This window comes from Pipistrellus kuhlii, unplaced genomic scaffold (assembly GCF_014108245.1).
Source record: "Pipistrellus kuhlii isolate mPipKuh1 unplaced genomic scaffold, mPipKuh1.p scaffold_m20_p_5, whole genome shotgun sequence".
NCBI classification, from domain to species: domain Eukaryota; kingdom Metazoa; phylum Chordata; class Mammalia; order Chiroptera; family Vespertilionidae; genus Pipistrellus; species Pipistrellus kuhlii.
The window spans coordinates 80309198-80318572 of NW_023425551.1; positions in this window are offsets into that span (position 1 = coordinate 80309198).

Below are 9375 nucleotides of genomic sequence, written 5' to 3' on the forward strand. Positions count from 1 at the left end.
GAAAGGCCCCTGAGCTGATTGTCATCTGAATCCAGTGGTGCCAGGCAGAGCCACGTCCTGGAGACATACCTTGCCAGAGGCAGGTGTGTTGTCAGCCTGACCTTCAGCTCAGGCGCCAGGGGGTGGGTTTCATTATCTAAATCCAGCCAAGCACCAGGAACAAACACCATTTTCCGGGCCCACCCAGAAGTGAAGATTACAAAGAAGCCACAAGAATGCACATAATCTCCTTTGTCTTGGGCTTTAGTAAAACTTCCTGGTATTTTGCTGTAGCGGCTTTGAGTCACTGTCTCTCCAACAGAGGACAGCTGTCCCACCCGGCCCCAGCTTTTTCCTCTATCTCTGTCTCTTTCTTTCATTTTCTCAATCCCTAGCCACCCCCACTCAGGAATTGGACTGCTCTCTAGCCACACTGTATGTGGAAAAGAGAGAATATTTTTAAGCGGAAGGGAGGGGGACAGACAGAGAGAGAAACATCAATGTGAGAGAGCCCTGACCAAGGACAGGGATTGAGCCTGCAACCCAGATACGTGCCTTGACTGGAATTGAACCCCTATGAACCCTTCAGTCCATAGGCCGACGCTCTGTCAACTGACCCAAACCAGCTAGGGTGACAGGCACCCTCTTGTTGGTGCTGGGTTGTTGCCACATGTTCTTTCTCTACAACAGGAGCCCCTGGACCAGGGAACCTGCCCAGAAACTCCGCTGAGGTGATGAGCAGAGAAGCAAGAAACCAGGGCCAGGACTGGGGAGGCCAGCGAGGCACTCGCCTCAGACACACACTTCAGGGGACACCCATCAAACTCAGTGATAAATGGAAATCACACTTCAGAGCAATTAAAAAAAAGATAAAAATTAATGCAAACACAATTCACAATGAACAAAAGATCAAACTTATAAATACAGGATTCTACCTTAAAAAGACAGGATTCAACCCTGCACCACTTACCTGATTCGCCTGCCCCCGTGCAGGCCCAGCAGCCAGGGCAGAGAACCAAGACAAGGGCAGATGTGCAAAGGGCTTCAGCAGGAATAGATGGCTGGTGGGCGGTGGGGTAGCGGGGAGGGAGAAGGGGGATGATGGAGGGGGGGAACTGCTTCAAACAGGTGGCCAGGAAGGCCTTGGAGGAGGGGCCAGGAGTAACAGTCATGATTACAATCATGATTATTACATAACTAGAGGCTGGGTGCACAAATTCGTGTGTGTGTGGGGGGTCCCTCCCAGCTGATCTGGGCCATCTTGCCTAGTCCTGATCAGGGCCAATCAGGGCTGGCCATCCACAGGAGGTTGGCTGGCTGGGGGGAGGGACTGCAGGAGGTTGGCCAGAGGGAGGTTGGCTGTGGGAGCACAGTGATCACCAGGGGGCAGCTCCTGCATTAAGCGTCTGCCCCCTGGTGGTCAGTGCACATCATAGTTACTGGCTGGTCATCCCATCACCCAGTCGTCCAGTTGTAATGGTCGCTTAGGAGATTATATATATATATATATATATATATATATATATATATATATATATATATATAAATGTGTGTGTGTGTGTGTGTTATTTATATATAAGAATATATATATATATATATATATATATATATATATATATATGTTATTTTTATGGAAGCTTCCTAAAATATATATATTTTATTGATTCCAGAGAAGAAGGGAGAGGGAGAGAGAGATAGAAACATCAATGATGAGAATCATGGATTGGCTGCCTCCCACATACCCCGCACTGGGTACCGAGCCTGAAACCTGGGCATGTGCCCAGACCGGGAACCAAACCATGACTTCCTGGTTCATAGGTTGACGCTCAACCACTGACCACACTGGCTTGGCTTACGGACGCTTTTATGGGGCCAGAGGTATAAAGTGAGATCTTTAAATAGTAATTTTTGATGATAGACCACTGTAATTTTTGGCATTTAATGCTATTAACAAAGTGCCTTTCATTTCCACCCACTTGCTTGTGTGAACAAGATTTCTTAGTGCTTCCATCTATAATCACAAGTTGCAATGGATGTTGAACCCTGCCTTATTCTAGCAGTAAGTAATATGCACCCATGGACACATGAGTTTTGGGGAAAACAAAAACAATAGTCCCATCTATAGCAGGAGAAATTTTTCTAAAGAAAAATATTTTTATTATTTAGTAATTAACTGTTAAAGTGTATAATATATTTAAGTTGTTTTAATCAATTGAGTACTACTTATACCTAAATCTAGAAAGAAATTAAATTTTTGTTTCACAAATATTTTCTTACAGGAACATATAATATTGTGGTCAGTAAAAGACTTCTGAGAGTAAAAATATTTATATTAGGATAAAACTCTAATGGGGGAGTAGAATAGAATATGTATTCAAGGAGAAAAAGGAATTATGTAAAACTGTAAGAGCCTGTTGATATACTTTTTTTAAAAAAAATATATTTTATTGATTTTTTTTTTTTTTTTTTTTTTAACAGAGAGGAAGGGAGAGAGATAGAGAGCTAGAAACGTCAATGAAAGAGAAACATCAATCCGCTGCCTCTTGCACACTCCTCACTGGGGATGTGCCCACAACCAATGTACATGCCCCTGACTGGAATTGAACCTGGGACCTTTCAGTCCGCAGACCAACGCTCTACCACTGAGCTAAACCGGTTTCAGCCTGTTGATATACTTTTAAATGGATGACACCATAGGTTAAATTGCTCTAGTATGTGGATGCCACTGGATACATGACAAGAACAATGTACTTATTCAAATCCACTGGCTCACCTGCCAGTTCTGGTCTGCTGCCCACACAGCAAGTTCACTGGCAGGGCCGCACCAGAGCAGCCTGACATGCCTGGGAGCAGACAGCCTGCCCCCCGTGGTGCCCTGCAGCCACTGCCACTGCCGGCCTTGGGAAAGCAGCCACCACAGGAAGACCCAGTTTTTGTGGGCTGATTGCTCTAAACACACCCCTCAAAATCCCGCCTGGTCCCAGCTGGTTTGGCTCAGTGGATAGAGCATCGGCCTGCGGACTGAAGGGTCCCAGGTTGATTCCCAGTCAGGGGCACAGGCCTGGGTGTGGGCTCCACCCCCAGTGGGGGCCGCACAGGAGGTGGCCGATCCATGATTCTCTCGCATCACCGATGTTTCTCTCTCTCTCCCTTCCTCTCTGAAATCAATAAAAATAAGAGAGAGAGAAAGAGAAAAAAAAATCCTGCCTGAAGGGCCATTCTTGGGGAAGAAAGATTCAGGTGCAGAAGTTAGTGGAACAACAAGCTGATGTGTGGTTTTGTTTTTTTTTTCCTCTCTCTCTCTAAAATCAACAAATAAAATTAAAAAGTAATACAAGTATTTTGAAATTAAAAGGTATAATAAAATCGTTTTATTTTTAAATGGGCAGGTTGAGGGGTGAGGTGGAGATGAGAGTCGGTGGAAGGGGTGGGTGACCATGAGAGGCGGGGCCCTCATCTCGTAGTGACGCTTAGAGGAAGGGCACAGGCCTCCTGCCCCGTCCTCCAATGGGAGCCTCCGGGAGGGAAGATGTGCCGGGAAGATGTGGCTTCTTCCCCAAAGACCACCAATAAGGCTGACCTCCAGGACAGCCTAGAGAGGCCACCCTACCAGCTCCTCCCACCTGGCACAGCTCTCCCAGAACAGCCGGAGGGGCCCTCTGCCCGGTAGAGGAAGTTAGGGCTCTGCAATCAAATTCATCAGAGAAACTCTTCCTTCTGTGGTTTCTGAGAGCCGGGCTTGTTGTGTATTCACACAGTAAAGGCCCTAATAAGTTCTGCAATGGAACGTGTTTGATTTGACCTAGCATTGCTTCAACTTGCTACCCACAAACACTTAAATTACCAATAAAGCACATTTTGTTTGGAGCGATGTCAAATTAGTTCATTTAATCCTCAAAGAAAGTTCGGAGTCATTTTTTTGTTTTCAAAATCTGAGGCTCAGAGGCGAAAGTAACAGCCCTGGCACTGTAACCACGTGTCCTCACTTAGCCCAACGACCTCTCATTAGCTGCGATTGCCTTGTCAGGGGCAGGGCTGCTGGCTTGGGGGAGTTTCTCAAGCTCAATCCTGAAGCCCAGGGCTGGGGACAGAGGAGGCAGCAGAGGGACTTGGTGGCAGGCGGGGGGGGGCGGGGGGCGGGAGCAGAGGACCCCGGAACAGTGAGCCTGGGGAATCAGAACCTGACTGTTGGGATGGGGCTGGGGGATGGCGGTTGGGGGCTGGGCAGAAGGGCAGGGACTTAGGAGGGTGGGATTGGGGAGGTATGGGGGCGCTGGACCCCCCTGACCAGGGTTTTGAAACTTGAGGGCCCAGACTTAGTCTAGGCCCCTACCTCCCTGGCTCCCTGGCCCCCTGGCTGTGCCCAGAGCTCAGGACGGCACGAGGAACCTCTCCTTCAGCGGGCACCTCCTGGTCTGTCTCCCTCTGGCTCCCTGGCTGCCTTTCTCCCACTAAAAGCTGCAAAACTACTCTCTGCCGATTACCCAAACTTCAGTTCTCTCTGGGGAGCCGATCTCTTCCAGCTGTTGGCACATTGAATTTGCGCTAAGGTACTGGGAGCTGGGGCACCCGAAAGAATGACTCTAATGGTGAAATGTTCCATCTCAAGTTTCCATTCAAACGTCTGTGAGCACCTGGCCCTGGGCTAAGTGCTGGCCGCTAGGTGCCCAGGACACCAGCCCTCACCGCCGGGAGCTGTGAGTTCCGGGCAGAGAAGCCCTTGTGGGTGGAAGAGAAAGCAGACAAGTGGCCATTTCCGCCCTAAATGGTCAGACGCTGAGCTAGCTCGACAGCTGTGCATCCTTAGTGCGCCTTTTACCCTCTCTGGTCAGACTCCTGCTCTGGACTCTGAGGGGCTGGGGGATGACCCTTCCAATGTTGGGCTAAGGATAAGGAAGCCCCTCTTTATCTAAATTCACCCTCACATTCTTAGGGAATGGGCTTTCAATGGCCAGGCCAAATCTCAAATGACTTTTCCCACCTTCTTGTGTTCCCCTGAGACCCAGATTCCTACCTGAAAGGCCTCCGGGAGTGGGTTCTGTCCTCCCCACCAGGGCTGCCGCCACCGCCTCCGCCTCCGCCATCCAGCCCTGCAGGGTCCATCCCGGCTGCAGGCCCTGGTGCGCTGAGGCGTGAGGCGGGCTCTTTATCCCTCCCTTTCTGGGCAGGGCCAGCGGGAGGCGGGGCTCTGCGGCCAGGCCCTCCCCTCCCCAGGACCCCAGGGTGGAGGCAAGGGGGCCGGAGACCAGGGATGCTGGTGGGATGGGCACGGAGGCCTTCAGGGATCCCTCGGTGAGTCCTGCAGGAAACTGAGGTTTGGTTTAGGTTCTTTAAGGGCCCGGGAAGGCAGGGTGACTTGGAGGGGCTCATGGGAACCAAGGACCTGGGAGCTAGGAGGCTGAGTCCTGGGCTGGGGTCTGAGGAGGCCAGACGGGGAGCTTCCCCCAGCTCAGGGCAGCACTAACCCACCTGTGGAGCTTAGGTGGCTGGACAGGGCAGAGGGCGGACTGGGAGCCTCTGGAGCCTCCAGAGACGGTATGAGCCAGGTGAGGCTGCAGGGAGCTAGTCAGCCGGCCATGACTGCACAGACCCAAGAGGCTCTGGGACCTGCCTCCAGGCCCAAGACGTTCTTCCTACAAAAAGTCTCCCTACCTGTGTTGTCATGTTATTTTTAAAAATATATTTTTATTGATTTCAGAGAGGAAGGGAGAGGGAGAGATAGAAACATCAACGATGGGAGAGAATAATTGATTAGCTGCCTCTTGCATGCCCCTTACTGGGGATTGAGCCCGCAACCAGGGCATATGCCCTTGACCAGAATCAAACCCAGGACCCTTGAGTCCACAGGCCGACACTATCCACTGAGCCCAACCGGTCAGGGCTACAGTGGACTTTTGAAAGCTCTATCTCAGCGGTCGGCAAACACATTAGTCCTCAGAGCCAAATATCAACAGTACAACAATTGAAATTTCTTTGGAGAGCCAAACTTTTTAACTTAAACTTCTTCTGATGCCACTTCTTCAAAATAGACTTGCCCAGGCTGTGGTATTTTGTGGAAGAGCCACACTCATGGGGTCAAAGAGCTGCATGTGGCTCTCGAGCCGCAGTTTGCCGACCACAGCTCTATTCACTTCAAGATTATATAACTTTTCTCCATGTGTGTTTTTTTAATCCTATATAATAAAGAGGGAATATGCAAATTGATCATCACTCCGCCACAAAGATGGCAGTGCCCACAGCGGAGGCGGGTGTGTGTGTGTGTGTTCCGTAACATAAGATGGCTGCATCCACAGAGGAGGCTGAATTCCTGTAATGAGTCTTTTTTTTTTTTTAAATATATTTTATTGATTTTTTACAGAGAGGAACGGAGAGGGAAAGAAAGTTAGAAACATCGATGAGAGAGAATCATTGATCAGCTGCCTCTTGCACACCCCCCACTGGGGATGTGCCCGCACCCAAGGTACATGCCCTTGACCGGAATTGAACCTGGGACCCTTCAGTCCACAGGCCGACACTCTATCCACTGAGCCACACTGGTTTTGGCTCGTAATGAGTCTTAATGAGCAATCAGCAGGGACCTGAGATGGCTCCCCCACCCCCGTGGGGCTTGACAGGGGGCCTCAGGCCGAGCTCCCTGCCCAGTGGGGCTTGGAGGGCCTCAAGGTGTGACCTCCCACCTCATTGCTAGGCCGGGGGACCTCAGGCTGTGCCCCCTGCCCAGAGGGGCTTGATAAGGGTGGGACTGGCCGGGTGTGGATCCACCCCACTGGGGGGTGGGTGGCTGGGATTGGGTCTCGCACAATTTTGAGGTGCATGTGGGTGGACAGGGACTTGACTTTGGGTCCTGTGGGGTGCCCCCAACTCTGACAGAAGAAAGATTTTCATATACTATAATTTTCATATACAATAATTTTCTTTCATCTCTGACACTTCTATTATAGAGAAAGGGCAAATAGCAATATTAAAATATTTCCTCTAATCAATCCCTTTAATGTGCATGAATTTTGTGCACTGGGCCACTAGCATTGTATAATATATCAGGTTTATCCATTGTCCTGTTGATGAACATTTTGGTTGTTCCCAAGTTTTTGCTATTGCTTCGATGAACATAATTTGGTGGGTTTCACTCTAGTGCAGTGGTTCTCAACCTTCCTGATGCCTCGATCCTTTGATACAGCTCCTCATGTTGTGATGACCCCCAACCATAAAATTATTTTCATTGCTACTTCATAACTGTAATTTTGCTACTGTTATAAATTGTAACATAAATATCTGTGTTTTCAAATGGTCTTAGGTACATGTGTCAAACACAAGGCCCGCGGGCCAAATCCATCCCGCCAGGCCTTGCAATGTGGCCCTCACCGCGCTGTCATCACTGCACTCCGCTGCGTTTCCATCACAATGACAGTTTATGACTGTTCAGTAAACCATTCGGCCCGAGATTTAGGCTGGATTTTAGATTTTGGCCCCTTCTCTGATTGAGTTTGACACCCCTAGTAGGCAACCCTGTTAGTGATTCTCAACCTGTGGGTTATGACCTCTTTCACAGGGGTCACCTAAGACCATGGGAAAACACAGATATTTACATTACGATTCATAACAGTAGCAACATTACAGTTATGAAGTAGCAACGAAGATAATTTTATGGTTGGGGGTCACCATATGAGGAACTGTATTATAGGATCATAGCATTAGAAAGGTTGAGAACCGCCCTAGCCGGTTTGGCTCAGTGGATAAAGCGTCAGCCTGTGGACTCAAGGGTCCCAGGTTCGATTCCGTCAAGGGCATGCACCTTGGTTTCGGGCACATGCCCAGAGGGGGGTGTGCAGGAGGCAGCTGGTCAGTGCTTCTCTCTTATCGATGTTTCTGGCTCTCTATCCCTTCCCCTTCCTCTCTGTAAAAAATCAATAAAATATATTTAAAAAAAAAAGAGAGAGAGAAAGGTTGAGAACCATTGCTCTAGGGTACTGTCTTGGGCTGGTTTCTCCAGGGAATACGGTAGGTTTGGCGGTTCACCTGTAGGACTCTCGCTGGGGAGTGCTCTTCGGAACGCACGTGGAAGGACTCAAAGGCGCAGGACTGGGAGTGAGAGAATCTGAGCTGCAAAGGAGTCACAAAGGCACTTCTGCTCTGGGGCTGGGTGGTCCTTCAAGTTGTTCCAAATTGCTGTAAGGAGGCTTGGCCTCACGCCCCCATGCTGGCTACAGGCTGCCCCAGGAGGGGCTTGTCCTGGGCAAGGCAGCTCCTTCAGTAAGAGCAGTTCCCTGAGAGGAACTCAGCTGTAGCTCAGCAGTCGATGCCCTCAGCAGCCACGGGACCAGGGCCTGGTCCTGAGGGCTGGGCCGGGGATGCCCACAGCATCGCAGGCACATTTTAACTTACTAGCTTTTGCTTAAGTGTTTTAAAGTTGCTGGTGCCAGCTTCTGCTCCCTTCTGCACTATGAGAGTCTGTATTGCTATTCTTCCATTCCACATTTCCATCTTCGTCTTCCCGGACTATTTTCTGGGTAATTTCTCTGGTCTTTCTTGATGTGCAAAAAAATGATCTCTTTGGTTGTTTTAATCTTTTTAAATTTTATTTATTTTTTATTGATTTCAGAGAGGAAGGAAGAGGGAGAGATAGAAACATCAATGATGAGAGAGAACCATTGATTGGCTGCCTCCTACATCCTCCCCTACTGGGGATTGAGCCCACAACCTGGGCATGTGCCTTTGACTGAAATCAAATCCGGGATCTTTCAGTCTGCAGGCCGATGCTCTATCCACTGAGTCAAACCAGCAAGGGCTACGCACACTGCCTTTTAGAGAGAGTGGAAGAGAGGAAGGGGGTGGGGAAGAGAGAAGGAGAAACATGGATCTGAGAGACACATCTACTGGTTGCCTCCTGCACTTACCCCCACCAGGGCCGGGATCAAACCTGCAACCCAGATACCGTAAGTGCCCTTCACTGGGAATTGAACCTGTGACCCTTAGGTGTGCAGGACAACGCTCTAACCACTGAACCCACCAGCCATGGCTGATCTGTTTTTTTAAATCCTCATCTGAAGATATGTTTTGTTGATTTTTTAAACTTTTTTTTGGGGGGTGGTGGTGAAGAGAGGGAGAGAGGGAGGGAGGGAGCGAAGGAGGGAAGGAGAGAAAAAGAGAAACATGGATGTGAGAGAGAAAAAAACATCAATTGGTTGTCTCCTTATGTGCCCCAACCGGGGATCAACCCAAAACTTGGCCTCGTACCCTGACTGGAAACTGAACCCACCACTCTGCAGTGTACGCGATGACGCTCCAACTGAGCCCCAGGCCAGGCTGTATCTGCTTCTTAGAGTCATCCCCCCCACCCCACCCCAAGGATATTGCCAGCCTGGAGCCCCCTTTCTTTTCTCTTCTCCCCTCTTCCTT